The 21,289-nt window shown below is 35.2% G+C and overlaps 1 pseudogene; it reads right to left on the reverse strand.

The window, feature by feature from the left end:
- Window positions 1–14,371: 14,371 nt before the first annotated feature.
- Window positions 14,372–15,262, reverse strand: LOC105723307 (elongation factor 1-delta-like; annotated as a pseudogene).
- Between the last annotated feature and the right edge of the window lie 6,027 nt (window positions 15,263–21,289).

Raw genomic sequence — 21,289 nt, forward strand, 5'->3', positions numbered from 1 at the left:
TTGTTTGAACAGGAAAAAAAACATAGAGCAGGAAATACGTATTTTTCCTTTTTATTTGCAGTAATTTTTTTGTTTGTTTTACTGTTTGGTCTTGGCATATAGTTTATTAACTGTAACTCTTAAAAGCAGAGATAATTTTTGGAAAATATGAACCAGAGAGAGAAATGTAATGAAAATGAAATTAAATAAACTTTTCAAGTGCCAAAAAGAACAGCAAAATCAACAGAGGTTGTTTTTAAAAATACAACCGTAATATCCTGAAGTTGGTCATAACCTAGAATGTACACAATCCTCCTGTTGAGTTAGCGAGGACAAATTTAACTTTAGGAATTCCCTGAGGAAAAAGAAATTGTTCGTTGAAGGACTACTCCAGTTAATGTTTATTCCTTATCCCTTTCCTTCCCCTAAAGTCATCCATTTTTGCATTGCTTTGAAGCAGCTTACAAGTTATTATTAGTAATAACTACCATTGTTGAGTGATAATTACTCTGGCATCCTGTGAATGAATTTATTACACATAAATTACCACAGTATATCTTCAAGCAGACTCAAATGCTCATGTGTATATCATCTGTCAAAAATTTTTGATCAACTCCAGAATAGTATAAAACAGTTTGGGAAAGAGTTATTTTCAAAAAAACTGCTTTAAGGAATTTAAACAAATTATCTCTAATTTTAGCAATGCTAATTTCACACATTTCTTTACTTGATTGAAACTTTGAGGTAACTACAAGGTTTTTAGATTATAATTATTTTTCATTGAATATATATAGAATATGGATAGACTACACAATAATTATTCATTAAAAATCAACTTCCAATATACTTTTTTATTTTATTGGATAATAAAAATAATAATTATTATTTTAGAGACAGTGTCTTGCTCTGTTGCCTAGGCTAGTGTACAATAGCTTGATCATAGCTTATTGCAGCCTTGAACTCCTGGACTCCAGTGATCCTCCTACCTCAGCTTCTCAAGTAGCTAGGAGTATAGGCATGCACCACACCTAGATGATTTAATTTTTTTTTTTTTTTTTATTAGAGACAGGATCTCACTGTGTTGCTCAGGCTTGTCTCAAACTCCTCACCTTTAGCAATCCTTCCACCTTGGCCTCCCAAATTGCTGGCATTACAGGCATAAGCCACCATCTCTGCCCTCCACTATACTTTTTATACTCTCTCAAGTGTTGTATACTTTGTCATCATTTTTGAGTATGGCATCAATGAAAAATAAATTTATTTAAAAGCTTTGAACTTGGTTAACTATTTACATACTTTATAAAGAGTTCTATGTTGGCTATTTTATTAAATATATACCTAAATATTTGTATCTTAGAAATGTATAATACTATATGCCTAATTAATATGTCTAAATATTATGTATGTGCATATATGTATATAAATTTCTTTATAATATTAAATATATTGTGCCATTGTCTATTAGCTTCTAGTTTTGCTGCAGAGAAGTCAGAAGACATGTTGATTTATGATTCTTTTCATATATGTTATTTTTCCCTTTATGTAGGTATATAGAATTATCTGTTTGTTCCCAAATGTTCCAGAATTTTACAATGATTTACACTGGTGAAGCATATTTTCATTCACTGTGCTGGCATTTGATGTGGACTTTCAATCCGGAAATAAGTCCTTCAGTTATAAAATTCTTGAAAGACTTATTTGATGATTTTTCTTTCTGTATTTGTATCAATTATTTTGTTAGAGAATTCTCATTAGTTGGATGTAGAACCTTTAGAAATAATCCACTTATTTTATTTTCTTATCTGTATGTTCCTTTTTTTAATACTACTTGTGTTTTATACATAGTTTTTTATTTCTTTTGGGAAAGATAGTCTAATTTATGCAGTCCTTCAACCACCACTTGGCCACATAAGGAGGATCTTTCTTAAAAGAGATAAACAGTACTCACAGCTGGGGCTGGGCTTATTGCCTTGTGTGAGAATATCTTTATCTGTTTCAAACTCAACGTGCACTTCTTTGATTTCTTTGAGAACATGTGTCAGTGACCTTCAGGTATACCACTAGCTTTCTGTATTTCCTACTCCATGAGTGAGAGCTTGGGATGCTTCTACTGTGGCACAAAGTGGGTTCTGTGCAGCTACATCACCCATCTTAACTGCAGAGTGGATCCACTGGCCATGGGAGACTAACCCATTGGCACAGGGCCTGATCTGGTGCACTTTTTCTCTACTTTTGCTGTGAAGTGATGCTGTACCACTTGAGCCTAGTATGTGTGTGTGTTGTCTTTTCACAGTGAACTTGAATCATTCACTGGTCTCTTCCCTGGATGGTACACACTTATCTGCCTTGTAACCTTGACTGCACATCCTGGCCACCCAGGGAATAGTTAAGCAATATCTCCTTAAGACTATTCATGATTTATTTATTTTTTTAAATTTACTTTTCCCTGAATACTTTTTCTTTAAGTGTTTTTTTGTTGTTGTTTGTTTTGCTGACTAAATTCAACATTGGAGTATTTCCTTACATGTTTGTTAATCATTGCTTTTCTGCTTACATGTAAGAGTAGGGGATCAAGACGCTGTTCAGAAACTCTGAGCACATGAGTGTGGATGGTCAACTGTGAGTTTCATTGAAGAGTGGAGTGTTTTCACTGAAAAACCAACTATAACAAAATACTTATGTTTTGCCTTTTGATTTGGTCAGATTCTGCAAAGACTTCTCTGTCTTCTGCCTGGAGTCAAGATTCTGAGAGCCAAGGAAGAAATGAAACAGAGGCCTGTGGGTATGTCAGCATTTTAAGTAAATATATATACACGTGCTTACTGCCTTGATACCTGGATTATCTGGTATACCTCAGTTTAGAGATCTTCTTTATTGTCTCCAGAGAACAAGCCTCCATTGTTCTGCCAAGATTCAACTAGCACCTGGATATTTATAGTCGTATAAAGGATTCAGGGGTTATGTGTTTTTTAAACAGATAACCAATTCTTTTACTGAATTCTTCCTCTACTACTACCCTTTCCTCATTCAACTCGTTTCTAGAGATACCAGGTTATCTGTAGCATATGAAATGTTCCTACTTTTAAATGTCAGTTTTGAAAAACAGCCAAAATCAGCCAACAGATAAAAAAATACAAAAACCAAAAAAACAAAAACAAAACCCTTCCCTGTGCAATTTGAGGTAAGGAAAGCAGAAAGTCAAATTACTGTTCAGAAGGAAAAGAAAAGAAAAAAAATACAGTAGCCCCTGGCATCCAGAATCTGGACTGATACTTACAGCCAGGCTGTGCAATTCACAAAAATAATCTCGCTGAATATCACCTTCAAATAAGAGTCATTCTGAGTCCATTATAAAATGAAACCAAACAAGGCTAGTTCATCACTTTGTCTAAGTCCTGACAAAAACAGAACAGTCATTGTGTCAAGGTGTGAGGAACCTAATGTGATTAATCACATAGTGTTATAAGTGGTCTTTTGTTGATGGACATTGATACAGTTCTTCCCTGTTTGTGTTATTTCATGTAACCAAAAAGAGAATGAAAAGATACTCTGCATCTCTATTTAATAAAAGAATCTGGAAAATCAGAACTTTCTTTCTTTTCATTTTTAATTTACTCTTTCATATAAAGAGAATACTGAATATTTGAAAACAATATACAGCTTGTGTTTTACACTATTATTGAAGACTTTAAACTTACTTGAAGCATCAAATCAAGTAAATATATATCATTTTAAATAAGGTTGTGTGCTGAATGTTGGTGACTTTCATTTCATAAAATACACATTATGTATCTTCATCTTGTTAAGCCTAATAAAAATACTGCTAAGTAGTTAAATAGCTAAAACATATGAGCAATGTTAAAAGTATCTCCCAGAGATTTACAGTTTTCTCTTCAAGATCAGTGCTTCTTTCTCCTAAAACATCAGCAACATTACAGAAATTGCACATCTTGCTGAATTCTGTTCCATGTACTTCCTATGTCCTGGACATTATTTTTTTTCTTTTATTTGTACTTCCTGTACACAGAATTTGGACAATTTGTAATTTTCCAGTCATTCATCACACATTTAAAAACATTATGAGAATTTTGAGTGTTAAGGCTTGTGACGAAAAGTAATCCTAATGGGAAATTGGTGAGTTAATTTACAATCAGGAAACCATTAAGGAAATTCTGTGTTTCAAGAAATCCCATTTGGTCATATGCTAGTGACTAGCCCAGTGATTAAATCACCCTTTACGTAACTATCAGAAAAAATAACAACTTGCTTTCACATATTCGTGGCCCACTGCCACTGTACCCCAGGCTATAATCTTATCAGCCCTTGCAAACGGATCAGGGTCAGATATGATATACATTTGGATGGAAACATTCCAAGAAAAACCCAGGTGCTACAGGAAGTGATATGGGTGATACAGTAGGTGGTGATCTTTCCTCTGAGTCCGTTCTGGACCAATTACCCAACACGAGGCAAGGGAACAGTGCTGTGTGATGGCTTGTCACAAAGCCAAGTTCTCCTTGGTGCAGTTTCTTATAGTCAAATAAAACATTTTTACAAACTGCCAATTTATTGGGTCTCTCAAGCAAATTTTTACATGAAATATCTTGCATTTTTATATATTCTTTTCATATCAAATAATTAAAAAACTGTTGTCAATTTAAATAATTTTAGCTCTCAATACTCCTAAGGCTGTTGAAGGATCCTTAGGTATCACTTGACCCAAGCCCTAATTCATTTTTTTTTTTTTTTTGAAATGGAGTTTTGCTCTTTTCACCAGGCTGGCTGGAGTGCAATGGTGTGGTCTTGGCTCACTGCAACCTCCACCTTCTGGGTTCAAGTGATTCTCCTGCCTTAGCCTCCCGAGTAGCTGGGATTACAGGTGTCTGCCACATACCCAGCTAATTTTTCTATTTTCAGTAGAGATGGGGTTTTGCCATGTTGGCCAAGCTGTTCTCCAATTCCTGCCCTTGGGTGATCTACCCCTCTCAGCCTCCCAAAGTGCTGGGATTACAGAAATGAACCACTGCTCCCAGCCCCAAATCTTAATTCTACAACTAAATAGGAGATCATTTACATGAGTGGTAGCACTGGGACTTGGACCAGGTTTTCTGACATCTAATTCAGCTGTTTTCTCACTGGTTCTCCTCTCTTTCACGCATTCTTCTTTAATCTTAACAATTTATTTCATTCTAATTCCAAACAGGTTATATGATGGTCCATTGATGACTAAATAGCACACTGTTAAGTTCTTCAACATAAAAGACTACTAAAATATTGCTTTTCCCCCCTTTTTTTCTTTGCAGTTAATCAACCCATAACAAATCTATTTCAGATATTTTGGGGTGAACTTTAGATTTTCAATAGAATCACCAATGATTTCAAATAATTATGAATTTCATAGAAATAATAGCTTTTAAAAATTAACCTTCATAGCCTTATTTATTGAATCATTATATTCTTCTTTTAAGGAAATTTATATTAAAGTCAGTTTTAACATTGATATTTCTATTAAGAAATACTTAATAGGAAGAAATTAAAAAGTTAAGCATGCTTGGCATTATATATAAAATGATAATAGATATTAGGAGAAGTTAGAAAGTAATGTTACTTCTAGTTCCTACTGATATTTTTAATGTAAGGAAAATGCTAATTTTCTCCTTTGTCATTTAAACTAGGAACAAATGCTATTTCAGTCAAGATTAAAAATGAATTTAGTCATTGTGTACAAAACCTGCTGGATAAAAGGATGGCAGTGATGAGATTTCTCATTATTAAAAGGCAAAAACTTTTTGTTACTTCAATATGATGGAAGTAAATAGATAATAGATTGACTAGATGAAAGCATTTTCTTTTACCCAACTTTTGAACTAGTCTGGTACACCCATATACCAGATCCATTAAGGCAGTCAAAAGGATTGGCACTTGTAACAATTTATTTCAAAATTACCCTGCCTCCGAGTGCTTGTGGTATTCCCCAATTCATTCCAACTCTAATTCAGTTTCTGCATATTTCCAAATTACTGACTACGGCCTGCCTATGACTCTGAGCCCCAGATTTGGACTTCAGCTACGTTTTTTGTTGTTTTTGAATCATAGCTATGTTCAGAGGTATCTGACTTGCCTCTCAGCACTCAGGAGGCAACAGTTAAAATAACTCTGGCCTCATGAACCTCAATTTTTGAGTCCAGTAAATTCGTCAGTACACAGCCCACACCAAAATATCACTGAATTTGGCTTTGTGTGTTTGACCACTTGATAATCATTCTGCAAAACTGGCCCACTTTTTACTGGCTAAGGAACAATATTGCAGGAAAGTAGAGTCAGGCAGTTTTTTAAGTCCTTTAAAATGATACAAGTGGTTAATTTAATGATGGCTACCAGACACAGAACATACCTAGATATTTTAAATTTTGGATTCATAGCTGTGTTGGATAACATTTTACCTTAAAATCGTGACACATTTCAGATCACAGCAGAAACATCTTAAATTCAGATACTAAACTCTACTGATACAAAACCTATTTTCTGGATATTTTTTCCTGAAGATAATACAATATTACTCGATTTTAATAAATAACCAGCATACTACTTTATCATCTCTTGTAGTCCCCACAATAATTTTATTAATAAGGAGTGACACATATTTAATTTATTCTTTTGTCATAAGAATTAAATAAAAAGAGACGTTTAATTAAAGTAAGAGATGTGTATAAATGTGCCTTATAGAATGTGGCACACTGCAATAGCCCTTCAGTTATAATCTAACTTGAACAGTTAAAAAACTGATAGTTTGTTTATCATTTTAATTGAAGACTGTTAAAAGAACATACTGAGTTCGTCTCCACAGCTATTGAAGAAAATCTGAATATTCACCTAAAGATGACACCTGTGTCATGCATTACAATAGATTTTAAAGTATAAGACTAAAGACACAATCCTGGCTCTCCCATATTGCCTGTTCTGCTGAAGAAGACATATAATTAGTAACATTGTCAGAAGTTCTGTCATAGTCATATATTGATGGAACAATGACACTACAGAAGAGAAATACATACTCTGTCTGAGGAGACTTTTCACAGTAGTGATATTGGGTCTGATTCTTGAAAAGTAAATAGGCAAGTAGAAAAGTGAGAAGTAGGGCAGGGCACGGTGGCTCACGCCTGTGATCCCAGCACTTTGGGAGGCCGAGGCGGGTGGATCACGAGGTCAAGGGATCGAGACCATCCTGGTCAACATGGTGAAACCCCGTCTCTACTAAAAATACAAAAAATTAGCTGGGCATGGTGGCGCGTGCCTGTAATCCCAGCTACTCAGGAGGCTGAGGCAGGAGAATTGCCTGAACCCAGGAGGCGGAGGTTGCGGTGAGCCGAGATCGCTCCATTGCACTCCAGCCTGGGTAACGAGCGAAACTCTGTCTCAAAAAAAAAAAAAAAAAAAAAAAAGAAGTAAAGAAAAGTGAGAAATAAATTATTAGAGTAAGTAAAATAACATAGTTTAATGATACAGGCAAGGAAGCTTGGATTGTTTGGGAAAACACTAATAGTTAATTATGACCAGTGTTTAAAGTAGATGAGATTCTATGAAGCTTGGGTTGTATGATGGATCTATACTGTATCAACTTAGCTAAGCTGGAATTACATTTTCTATAATTTCTTTCCCTGAATGGCTTTGGCAAGGATTTGCTCCCAAGAGAAAGTTATGTGAGATTTGGAAGGCTCAAACGTGAAGCAAAAAGCATGTTTATTTTTGAAAGGATAATGTAGTTAAGATCAGGGGCTTCCAGCTCACGCAGGCTGCTGTGGATCTGCTGGCCTATTTTGTTGGCTTGAAGCAGCTATTTGGTTCACTGGTTCTTCAGTTCCCAATACAGTCCACCTTCAGTTTTCCAAGTGTGCATTTTATTGCCAGCTTCTCCTTCAGGTCGCTGGCAGAATTATTGGAGGCTTGGAGCCAATGAGGGATCAATGCAGGTGTCAGCTCATCCAGACAGGTTCTGATTAATCCATCCATTAAGGTCTCCATTCATCCTCATGGGTTTCAGTTTGTCTTTTATCTCCCGAGCTTTATATCCATCTTTCTTTCCCGGCTGCCTGCTCTGCTAACTTCAGACCCAGAACCAGATGCAGATGCAACAGCCGCATATGCACCCCTTACGCAGTTCATACCATTTCATTAACAGCAAATCCTATAATAAATATATTATTCTGTTGGTTCTGCTTTTCTGACAGAAACCTGATGATACAAGTAGAATCCAGAAAGTGATCAGAAGCTCTTCAAAGACATTAAGTGGTGAAGAAACTTGATTATATGGCAGGTTTTAAAAATTATTCTAATATGAATGATTGGATGGGGTGAGTCAAGATTGGAAGCAGAATGACACGTAAGGTAGCTATAGCTATAATTTGTTGTAAAAGACATAGAGCCTGGGCAAAAGTAGAAGCAAAAATGTAACAGAAAGAAGATGGATTCAGAAAATATTCAAGAAATTAAGTTGTCAGAACTGGTAACGGGCTCTGTTGAGTGCAGAGGAATAATAATTTCCTTTTACTGAGATGTGGTGTGCATTCATGGTCAATTCTGCAAATAAATCTGAAAATGTGTTTTTAACATGGGGAGTTGAATGTGGGACCACTGCTCTCGATTGTCAACGGGAGATTTGCAGTACAAATCTAGCTATATGAGTTTGAAATTCAGGAGCAAGATCTGAATTGGAGTTAATGTACAAGGAATGGAAAAAAGAAGTGTGCTCAAAAGAAAAGCTGCTAATGCTTGAGGGAAGAATGTCTCTGCAAGAGTGGTGAGAGATGGGAAAAAATAAAAAGAAAGAAAAGAAATGGGTGAAGATGTCTGGAGGAAAGCACATTTTTATTTTAAGTGAAATGAGAATAAGACAAAAGGAGGAAGGATATTCACCCTAACATTCACTTTACAAAGGCATACCTCTGAGGCTTTCCATTGTTCTTATCTTATAGATATTGAGTAATAGAATTGTCTGATGTTTATATCTATAGACTCTGGACTTCATACGTGGCTCTGCCACATGTTAGTGATGTGATCATGGATTCTCAAAATATCAGCTTCCTTAAATGTTAATGAGATAAAAGTAATACTGGATTCATAAAAATATTAAGACAATTAATAAATATAGAAGAAGTACTCAATAAATGGTTATGCCATTTATTACATAACTTATTACAAATGATAAATAATCATTACAGCTACATCACTGTAAAGCAACATGTATACACAGGACTCAAAACTAGAAAAAATATACATTCTTTAGATCCCATTAGTGAAAGAAACATGCCTTGTATGCCTCAGCCTATAGGTCTAAAACCATTAATTTAATTGTAAATAAACAAACTACCATTTTGAAATGTCTCCATTTATTATTTATAAAAGTTAAATGTACTAATTATAATAAATGAAAAACATATATAAACTATGTGTGCATATATGCATCTAGATTATATAAACAATATTTATAGGTCCTTGAGGACCTTCAAACTTACATGTTCATATCCTTGTCTGCCATTTACTCTCAAAATAAAAGTTCTCCCTGCCCCCATTATTTTAGTTAAATGTTTTAAACAAGATTGCTATTGCATACCCATAAGACTTTTAAATATATTCTTATCTATCTTGAACCTACAACATCATTTGACATATAGCTGGGTGTGGTGGTGCACACCTGTAGTTCCAGCTACTCGGGAGGCTGAGGCAGGAGAATTGCTTGAACCCAGAGGTTGCAGTGAGCCGAGATGGCGCCACTGCACTCCAGCGGGGCATCTGGTGACAGAGTGAGACTCTGTCTCAAAAAAAATTTTTTTAAGGTGTTTTATTTGGTTATTTGATTGGTTGATTTGTTGACTTTGTTTTGGGCTGGAAGTATTTGAGCTTACTTGAGAAAATTGATAAAATGTGAAAAAGGTAGTGATGAAACATAAATATGTGGCAGAGCAGTGTTGGGTCCCAGGTGAGATTTCCTACCTCATTGGTACTTCTGGAAATTAGTGTAGGAAATATAAATGAAGCTTGTTTCACTGCCATGTTTAAAGATCAGAGGAACGTCTGCTATTTAGAGTTGGTTTCTTACAATTTTATGTTAACAAATACCTGTGGAAATTTTAGTACTAGTTTTGACTCTGTCGCTTTTTCTCTTTGGCTGAGTCACATAAATTTTTTGAGTCTCAGCAGTCTCATCTGTATAAACTTTATGTTGAAGATATATATATATATACACACACACTCACACACATATACACACATAGAATGCATGAAAGCTCACACAATTATAATCTTCTAAGCTCAAAACAAAAATATAATTAAATAAATAATGCAACCACTTACTAATAATATGTAAAATATATCTAGAGAAAAAAAATCCCTATTTTATTTATTTATAAAATCTAGGATTAATATTTCAATTTCTTAAGAATGTTTCTTCTGAAACTAAAATTACTACTAATTTTCTTTCGGTGACTCATGTTTCTTTATCTGTTTGGAAATGCTGGTATATCCCAGTGAGTGTTCAGGCCTTCTTCCTTTTCAACTATATTCATGGATTGAGCAATCTCACAAGTCGTATGACATTAATTTTCACTCATTTTCAAATGGCTGTCTCAACCCCAATACTTCCAAAAATCTAGCATATTCCAGTTGGATATTCTGTAAACCAGCATCTCCAAATTTGAACATGTCCTAACTCATAAAACTGTTCTTTACTGGTGTAGCAACACAGCCTAGAGTACAGAACACATCTAACAAATTTTTGTTCTGTGAATTCATGAAAATGAGTGCATATAACCATGTTTCACTAATTATAAAACTAATTCCCATTTCAGCAAATCCTGGTGAAAAGTTGAATAACTTATTCCATTTAAGTATGATTTTCATATCTATGAATTAAAAGTTTCATAATTATGAAAGAGAAAATTTCAAAATAACAGCTCAGGCTTAACTTAAAGTAAGTAAAAAGAAAAGATTGGGAATATATTCTTGGTTAATTTCTTTATATTTGTTATGATGTAGGAAGTGAGGTCACCTTAGATCTAAGCATAAGCTCAGTTATAAACTAAACAGCAACATTTTCAAATAATTCTACAGTGTTTATAAACATCTTTTATTGCTGATTCTCTAAGTAATTTTATACCTTAGCAATGTAACTTTTTAGGAAAATATTTTGATTCTCTGTTCTTATTTATTTGAATATACAACTGTACTTGATAACATCACTGTTTGATTTTGAAAAGAGGAGTTTTAGCTCCTGCAATAGTTGCTATATTGTCGAATACTGAATTTACAATTTGTATTGCATACCATTTGCATTCTCAAGTAACTCAATCCAAAATACACATTAAGCATACAAATTTTAAAGATTTAAGATTTCTGTTCCTATAATACCCAAAGTCAGAAGGAAATTTTGCCAAAGTCATTACATAATATATTATGTATTGTTTATATTGCATTGAGTAGTATAAGGGAAAATAAACATTCATTCCACAGTTGCCTATAGAGTTAAAATAATTCTGAATGCAACAATGAATACGGGAGTATAGGAGTGAAATATTGTGGACATAGATAAAGAACAAATAATGTGAAGCAATTATTTTACTGAAACAGAATATCAGAGTTCATTAATTAATATGCTTCTTTTAGTCAATAGCTGGATTATTGAAAATTCAATTTAAACACTGATCAATACTATCATAATTGAAATATTATATTTAGAAATGCCAGTTATATTATTCACAGGATGTAAGCTACAGAGGAATACATCATTTAGGAAAATGTCAGATTGAACACTTTCAAGTTTAAAACAATTTAGATTACTATGGTCAATATGAGCATGTGGCAATTTTAGTATTTTAAAATTGGAAAAATAATAGAATCTTAGAACACAAAGAACTTACAAAGTAAGCACTGGATAATGTTTGCAGGTATTGGTAGCACATTAAGTATTGAGCTTGATGATGCCTCTCTGTCTTAGACATCCCAAAGTGAAAATCTCCATACTACTGTGAAAGCACTTTGGTCTGGCTGATCCTATATCTCATCCTAGATGAGACTTGGATGTCTAATCCTTCTTTGTGCAAACTTAAACCAATCCTTACCTTCTGAGCTTTACAGTAATCTTTCATTTTTAAAAAGCCCTTTGGTTTCCAATTTTCAAAACTTTTAGGGTTTTGAAGAAAAACCAGGGAGCTTTTGATTGCTAACCTCCTCCTTTACTGGTTGAAGAAGAATCTAAAATTTTATCAAAACCTTGTGGTCAATCAGCTTGGCCATGAAAATTTAATCAGCAATGAAAGGAACCTGGAGCAAGCCTTTAAAACCTAGCCAGGTACTCTCCTCAACATCATGTCAAGACTACTAGCTACTTACTAATAGTTTTGAAGACATTTTGTAAGCATTATTTACATAGCATCTAGAAGGTTTAAAAAAAAAGCAATAGATTCAGATTATAACAAGACAATAGATCCAGATTATTATTAAAGTTATATTCTTTGTTAACAAAGTGATTTTTCTCTAGCATGCCACCTTTGAGATAAATATGAAAACGATTTCATCAATATTATTTATTAAACTTTCATTTACCATGGCAAGAGGACAAGCGAAACACACAAAAACAAAGCACACTAAGTACACATGGTTTTTGCCTTCCAGAATCTGAACTCAGAACCCATTATATACACTTTTCTATAGCCTATGAAAGGTAAAATTTGCATATTAAAAACTCTACATATTATTGTAGTGAGTGATAATTAGTTGAAGGAAAGTCAGCACCTAAATTGTAATAACACTTGTTTGAGTCAGCAAATATGATATGTTGCAGCTTTGGAATCTGATAGGTCACAGTAAAAATTGAAGTCATGCCAGTTAGTACTTTTTCAATATGGAAAATGATGGTGATAATAAAAGACATGCATAATTGTGGGAATTATAAAATATATATCCTGTGCCTAATGTCTCCTGGCACATATCAGGTTCTTTTAAATGTAAAGTGGTGTTATTTGTTTAGCAAGTATCTCTTATGCAAGCATTGTGCATCATCAGGCCCTGTGTCATGCTCTGAATAAAATGAGGAAAAAAAAATAGATCTATATCTAGAGGGAACTCCAGCAGTGGAATTCATTTTATTATTATTTTTTAAACTTCCCACTTGTATGCTAGGTTTTTTGCTGAGAATATGATGGTGAATAAGGAAAACCGGGCCCTTATTCTTGTGGAGAGTTATTAAATGAAATTATCAAATTATAATAAATTCAAATAAAAGCTCAGAATACAAAGAAGGAACTTGATACTAGGATTTAGGGAAAGGATTCCGTGAGAAAGCCATTTACACAGAATCTAGGGGGGTAAGATTAGGAGGCTGTAGGTATGGGAAGGAGGTGACAAAACAATTCTGGAAGAAGAATCATTATAGGCAATACAAGTGAAGTTCTACTAAGGGAAAGTAAATGCTGTTTCACAGAAAAAGTATTAGTGTACTGGAGTGGAGAAGGAGAAAGGTTTAAGATAAAGATGGAGTGGGAACAAGGGCAAAGTCTGGTAGAACAATGTAGACTGTGTAAGCATTTTAAAATTTTATTCTTCAAATAATGTATTGCCTTTGAAAGACTGCTACAAAAAACTAACATGATTTGATTTAAATATTAAGATTATCATAGCTGGTTAAGGAAAAATAAATTCAAGGAAAAGTTGATGTAGGGAGACAAGATGGGAGATTGTTGTAATGCTTCAGGCAACATAGGTAATTCAGAATTTTTAATGACAGCTAGAATAAAATAAACACTCTGAATTGGCAAAGAAATAGTATCAAGGTCTTGAAAGGTACATCACCTTGCTTTACAATGATGAGGCATTTTAACTAAATTGGGTTTGAAGAGATTACATTTAATTATGGGTTCTGTCTAGATTCTATGAATATTATGTAGTAGGTATTAGTTTGAATGCCTTTTCACCCTTTCTTTTTAAAACCACCATCTCAGTATCCTCTAGGGGAATTTCCTCACTCTGTGTGAAGTCATAGCTGGACTTTTATCAGAATGTCTTGCTCTTCTCTAATTAAGGGATAGGACAACTGATCTATTTCTCAGGATTTTGAATCTTTAGAATGCTCAGCAAAAGAGGGAGAAAGTTTGGCTGCCAATTATTTACAGAAGTTAATGCCTGATGAAACTATCAATTAGATTCCTTCACCTGGAACCTTGATTCTGCTCCAGTTCCAGTACCTTCAAAATTGGTTCCTCATTATTCTCCTTAAGTGTCTGAACTGTTTCACATGTTTACTATAAATATATATATATATTTTTTGGCAGGTCTGTTTTAATCATGGCAGGGCCTCACGCACACACGCACACACACACATGCACACACACACACTCAGTCTTCAGATCTTATTGAAAGCTGAGACGTCGACACTCTGCACAAGCGCCTCAAACTTGGTGATCTCCTCTTCCAGGAAGTCTGTCCCCACCTGGTGGTCCTCCTCCACACACTGAATCTGCAACTTCCGGATACCGTAGCGCACGGGCACCAGCTTGGAGGCCCCTCAGACCCGGCCCGGCCCGCTGGATGGGGCGCACACAGGCCTCCAGCAGGGCCATGTCCGTCTCCTCGTCCCAAGGCTTGACGTCCGACAGGATGGAGGACTTGGCCACCAGCGCGGGCTTCTTGGCCGTCTCCGCGTACCGCCTCAGCCGCTCCTCCCGCAGCCGCGCTGCCTCCTTCTCCTCCTCCTCCTCATTGTCGCTGCCAAACAGGTCAGTGTTACCGTCCTCGTCATCTTCTGCTGGTGTGGCTGTCATCTTGGCGGGGGGCTCCTCTTGGCTCATGGGAGACACATGCTGGGTTTGCGGGGCTGTGGTCCGGCGTCCGGGCGAGCTCTTCTCAATCGCGTTCAGCTGGGCCTCCAGCTGGGAGACGGCCTGCGGCAGTTCCTGCACCGCTGCGCGCAGGCTCTGGTTCTCCACTTCAGGCTGGAGATCCGGACCTGGAGCTCGCTGTGGTCTCCGCTGGGGCCGCTGGAGGCCCTGGGGCTTAAGCTTCCCGCCAGGGATTTCTGGGTGTTTTCTCTGGCTCTCGCAATGTCACAGAGGATCATGCTGGCGCCATTCTCCTGGCGGGAAACACCAGCCACAGGCCCGTTCGTCTGCTCGTAGAAATTCCTTTCTGCATTGTCATATTTGAACTTGTCGAACTAGGTCTTCTCATGTACTAGGAAGATTGTAGCCATTTTTCTCACACCAGCCAAGGACGCGGTGACCAGGGAGGAGGAATTGGCGGACACGGGACACCTGAAAAAGGGCCACAGTAAATTCTTATTTTGTTAACACCAGCTAGGCACTATTGCTGTTAATTGCAATCAAAGAGCTCAGCAGATGTGCACTAAGTGATGAGTAACACGTAGAACAAACTGGAGGACCTCCAGGAATAAATGTTGAAGCTCTTGCAACCGTACAGTGGTTCTTAACCTGTTAATGTGAGAGTGCCACAAGTCTTCTTTCTCTAAAATTTCATATATGCACAAACACTTGATATCTTACATGCAATTTCAGGAAGTTCGTGAACCCCCTGAATCCCTTCCCTAGAACCCCTATGTGTCAAGGAAGCCCAAATTAGGAACACTTGTCTAAATATACAATTCTCTCCACAAAATAGTAAAACACTGCAATATACTTCACATTTAATTCTGAACTCCTCTTTAAAAAGTTGGTGATATAGAATACGAAAGAAGCCACCAGATAACAATTGAATGAACATACAGTAGTTTTAGGAGCATACATCTTATGTTAAAGGAGAGTTTTAAAAAGAATTACATTTGACAATTTCACCTGAAAAAGAAATTATCTATGTTGCTTATGATGATACCAAGGCCTTAATAACATGAAAAGTTGAATCTACTTAGAAATCACATACAAAATCGTGGTTGTTTGTAGGGATCTCTCTGTAAATATTATCTTATACACCGAATTGGGAATTTTGAGTATAAATGTATTTTTGGTACCATAGTGAAAATGTATTTTTGGTACCATAGTGAAAAAAAATAACGAAGTGAAAATTTTCCTTTTTCTAAACAGCCTATTTTTTTTTTTGCTCAAAGTTGGTACTCAGCGATTCATTAATTATCAACTAGAACATTTTCTAATTTCTTGGTACCGTAATACTATTATTGATTTACATTTGAGATATGAGATGCTTTCTAAAAGCATTTCAAGATGAGCATTTTATAAAATAAAATGAGTGGCATTAATTTAGAGAATTTGAAAAAATAAAAGAATTTTTCCCTTTGGGAGAAAATTGGAGAAATCATAGAATGTAGCAAAATATAGGTGGCAATCATTGTTTTACTGACTTAATTTAGAGAAAGTTTTCTTACCAATATGCCTGTCATGAACAAATCTAAATTGGTAACTGCTAACTATAGATTTTTAGCAAAATTTTATTATTGAAAGTATTTACTAAATTGCTTTGAACAAAATAAGAAAAAAAGCAAGATGCCTTAAAGCTATAAGTGTTTTGTTAAACATCAAATCTACTTGCTTTATACAAATATACAGATAATACAAATAAAATATGCATTAATTAGGTATATTTACCTTTGCATATATTCAAATTAAATACACTTTATTTGAGCAGTTCTGTGACAGAACTAGGCATCACCATATGTTTAAAATGCATCACATTTTTTGAAGATTATGAATGTTGTCATTCTATCACATGCTTAAAATAAATATGTGAAATGCATTTCATTAGGCACACAACATATGCAGCCGATGGAAAATAAAGATTGTTTCCGTATGGGGTTTTGTTTTGTATTCTGACTGCCTTCAAAAAGATAACTGAAACGTAATAGATTAGGATCATTTTACAGCCTGGATAGTAGCATTTGGATTTGGAACAGAAAAAAAAATATCTGCTTATTAAAGTGGCTACAGTACAGCCACTGTAATTTGCACAAGGAATCCTAAAGCTTTGATGCTCAAGCTTGTGCACTCACTGTTTGAAACAACTAAATGAAACTCAGGTTAATTGTCTCTCAGTCTGTGTAATGCAGACATGCCAGATCTTCTACAAAAAAAAAAAAGATGTTGCTGATCGGGGTGATGATCTGCAGCTTATCACAAAACATCTAAGATTCATTTTCTTTTTATAGTTAAACCAAACTCTTTTCCAGAGAGTCATGATCTTGCAAATTATCCCCTCCAGATGCTGGGAAAAGCTTATAAAGATTTTTTTTTTCTCTTCACCTGCTTAAATTGAAAATGAGAAACAAGTGTGAAAGTGCTTTAACATTACAAATGTGAAAATCAGGACTTTGATCAAGAAGAAAATCTAATCAAGAAACAGAACTGAAATACCGTTAAAGGTATAATATTTTATTTGGAGCAGATCGTGGATTCAATATAAAGTTTTACATAAAGCCTAAGAACATGATCAACTATGAAAGAGAACATATTTAATCTGTAGGCAATAGGCAAGTGTTTTTAAGTTTAATAGTTCTTCTCTAATAATTCTTTATTCTGTTGTTCTAAGGGGAAAGCCCTGCCATTTTTGCAATAGATATACATTCCATATTTCATGAAGCTCTATCTTTCCATTGTGCTGTCTTTAATCATGGACATGGTTTCAGCTCTGGTCTGGAATTTCAGGAAATTGCAGAAGTAATTGTCATCACAGACACAGCTTAATTTCTAGTGTGGTGATGACATAACAATTTGCCCAAGGCCAAACCAAAACAGAAAGTTTTTTATAAAATGATAGAGTGGTTTATTCCATAGCTTGAAAATTCACTATAATAATATTGGGGAATGTTAATTAGAAATTTAGTTTAGATTGAACTTTGAAACCTTAATGCAATTGATTGCATGGGAAATATTCAACGTTATGATAATGAAAAAATTATATTACACTCTTTCTTACACATAGGAATTTCATTTAGTTTTTAAGGAAAGCAGATGTTACACGGTCAACAAATGAAAAGAGAAAGTAGAGTTAAAACCAAGAAAGTGGAAAATAATATCTAAGTACTTATATATAACTATGTTCTAATTTGAAAGTCAAGGAAACTTGTTTCAAATACTATTTGCTTCTCTATAGTTGTAAAATTTTGATAAGTATTAACTTTGGCTTTTCAACAGTATCAACATTGCAAGATTTCATGTGTGAAAATGACATTAAAGGAAAAAAATAGGTTTGTGAGCTATTTAATATAATACCACCTATTAGAAGCACAGTAAATGATAGTTATGGCATTTTTCTAGAACTGTATTATGCAGATCTTTCAGACTTGTTTATCACAATGGCAGAGTTTAGAGCCCTGAGACTAATAAATTGTAAGTGAACAAGATATAAAATGCAATTTCTTAGGAAGAAATGCCTGTTTTATAATGTACAATCAACAACCAGGGATACTGAGAAAATTGTGTCATTTGAACTGGAATTAATTCTGCTTTTTATCATGTATGTCAGCCCTTTCTTTTCTTTTCTTTTTTTTTTTTTTTTAAGACGAAGTTTCACTCGTTACCCAGGTTGGAGTGCAATGGCGCGATCTCGGCTCACCGCAACCTCCGCCTCCTGGGTTCAGGCAATTCTCCTGCCTCAGCCTCCTGAGTAGCTGGAATTACAGGCACACGCCACCGTGCCCAGCTAATTTTTTGTATTTTTAGTAGAGACAGGGTTTCACTGTGTTGACCAAGATGGTCTCGATCTCTTGACCTCGTGATCCACCCGCCTCGGCCTCCCAAAGTGCTGGGATTACAGGCTTTAGCCACCGCGCCTGGCCTCCTTTCTTTTCACTTCATGGCCCTAACTTCCGGATTTTATTTCATTGCACACATTGAAAACCTTAATAATGCTTACTTTAAACCAAGTTGCATAGATTAAAACAAACATGCAAACAATTAGGGAGAATGCTTATCAAAATCTTACATTAGTCAGAAAATAAAAAGCACAGAAAAAGTATGCAAGGGAGATGATTGTTGACAGTTGGCACTTACAAAAAGTAATGTCCACTAAAAAGATCTTGAAATCTAAAGATTTATAGTCTTCAAAAGGAGTTTGGAAGGTAATTTATTTCACTTTCCTACCTTACATAGAACCTTCTCTAAACAAGTTCAGATATATGGCAATCTACCTTGCTTTTAAAGAGTTCTAAGTAGAGAAATTTTACCAACTCACTAGGTAATTAATTATATCTCATAGTAAATTTTAATCCACTTGTAAAATGCCTATGCTTAAGCACCAATATGGTTGTTTTGTAAATGTGGTGACCTGAATAAAACATTGAGGCCTACCAAATTACACTGCTTTGCAGGAAATTATTAAGCATTTAATAAATCAGTTATGACATATATATTCTTTATATTTAGGAAGTACTAGTTGGTTGATTGCATTGGGGGTAAGGTATAGGAAGGTGTCATATAAGACACAAAGTTTCTGATGTAAATTTAGATGAGTAGCCCGTTAGGATGGTTCCACCATGTGTTCAGTTTTGAACACACTAATTGTGAGACACCATTCAAGAGGAGGTGTTCCCTAGACAGTTGTGTACACAGTCTGAAACGTAGAATAGAGTCCTGTGCTGATGATAGAATCTTAGAAGTGGTCAGCAGGTAAACATCTTTTAAAGCCATTAAAGTTAGTTGGATCACATAAGTAAAGAGCAAAAGTGATTAACAAAGGGTGTGAGCTCTGAGCTAACAGACTCCTGAAAGCAAAAAATAATGAAAAGGATCAGGGAGAAAGGTAGAAATAAAACTGGAGAGTTTAGTATCTGGGAGGGCTAGGAGGAGAATTTTCCAAATCAGAGAGAATAGTCAACTGTGTTGGATGCAGTTAAGAAGTAAGGAAAGTAATGACAGAGTTTCCATTAGAAATTATTTGTAAACATATTAAGTTCATATTTATGCAAAAGTTTGGAGTCTGGGACAGGAAAGAGTTGAAATGGGTTGAGAAGAGGATGGAGGAGAAAAGGAGGAGAAAATGTACCACTACAGGAATGATTTCAGTGAAGAAGAAGAGGAGTGATATGGTTTGGATATTTGTCCCCAGAAGTCTTATGTTGAAATGTAATACCCAGTGTTGGAGGTGGGGCCTGGTCAGAGGTGTTTGAGTCATGGGGTGGATCTCTCATGGCTGGTGTTGTCCTTGCTATAGTGAGTAAATTTTCACAAGATCTGTTTGTTTAAAAGTGAGTGGCACTTCACCACCCCCATTCTCTCTCCTTGCTCCACTCCTGCCATGTGAGACACCTGCCCTCCCTTTACCTTCCACCATGATTGTAAGCTTCCTGAGGTCTCACCAGAAACCAATGCTGATGCTATGTTTTGCCTACAGCCTGCAGAAATGTGAGCCAATTAAATCTCTTTTCTTATAAATTACCCAGCCTCAAGTATACATTATGGATATGCAAAAATAACCTGATAAAGAGATTATTTTTCATGAGGAAAAAGAGGAACAACAGAGTGAAAAACTGGGAGGTGATATGAACCCAAGGAAACTTGGGAAAATGGCTTTTGATAGGAGGAGCATTTGTTTTTTTCATGATTTAAGATGATCAGCTGAGAATGAGAGTAGTAGATGGAATATCTCAGAAGCTAGAAAAAAGAAGTGGCTAGAAAAATATTAAGATGCCTTGCAAGTGTTGAGGACCCTGTTATGGTTAATAATAATGTGTTTACATTGATATTATTATAAAGGTTGTTCAGTTTTCCCTAGCTGTATTCTGATGGCATGAAGAAAGCAAATGCTTTGATGTAGAGTTTTGGGAATTGGAGTTTAGTCCAGCCTAATCAGGTCTTTGCATATAGTGAATCCAAACATGATAGTAAAGTGAATATATCAAGAAACTGATGGGTAGGAAAAACTGGACAGGTCAAGTGTTTATAAGAATGTGTGAGGTGGAAAATTATTAACAATGGAAGAAGTTGTTTGAGCAATTTAAGTTTGTGGTCAGTGAGTGGGTTTATGTGTAAATATGTATTTATATAATTGGGATTATCCTCAACATAGTGTTTGCAACTTATCTCTAAAAAGTCTTCGTACCTACATTACTGGCTGAAAGATGCTACCATGTGAATGTATTTAACCATCGTCTCATGGTAGTTGTTTCCAGCTTTTGTTATTTGAAATAATGCTGTGATAAATATTCTTGTACATAAATTTAAGAGCCACTAAGAAACAAACAGATAATTGTTCCTGTTCTCTGTAACAATGCTTTACTTTTCAATATTCAAACTTCTAGGCAAAGAAAAATAAGAATAATTCAATGGGATCAACATCAATTCCTGGTAGATTTACACCTTAA

This window comes from Aotus nancymaae, unplaced genomic scaffold (assembly GCF_030222135.1).
Source record: "Aotus nancymaae isolate 86718 unplaced genomic scaffold, 86718_ANA_hifiasm-v0.15.2.pri h1tg000002l, whole genome shotgun sequence".
In the NCBI taxonomy this organism is placed as follows: Eukaryota; Metazoa; Chordata; class Mammalia; order Primates; family Aotidae; genus Aotus; species Aotus nancymaae.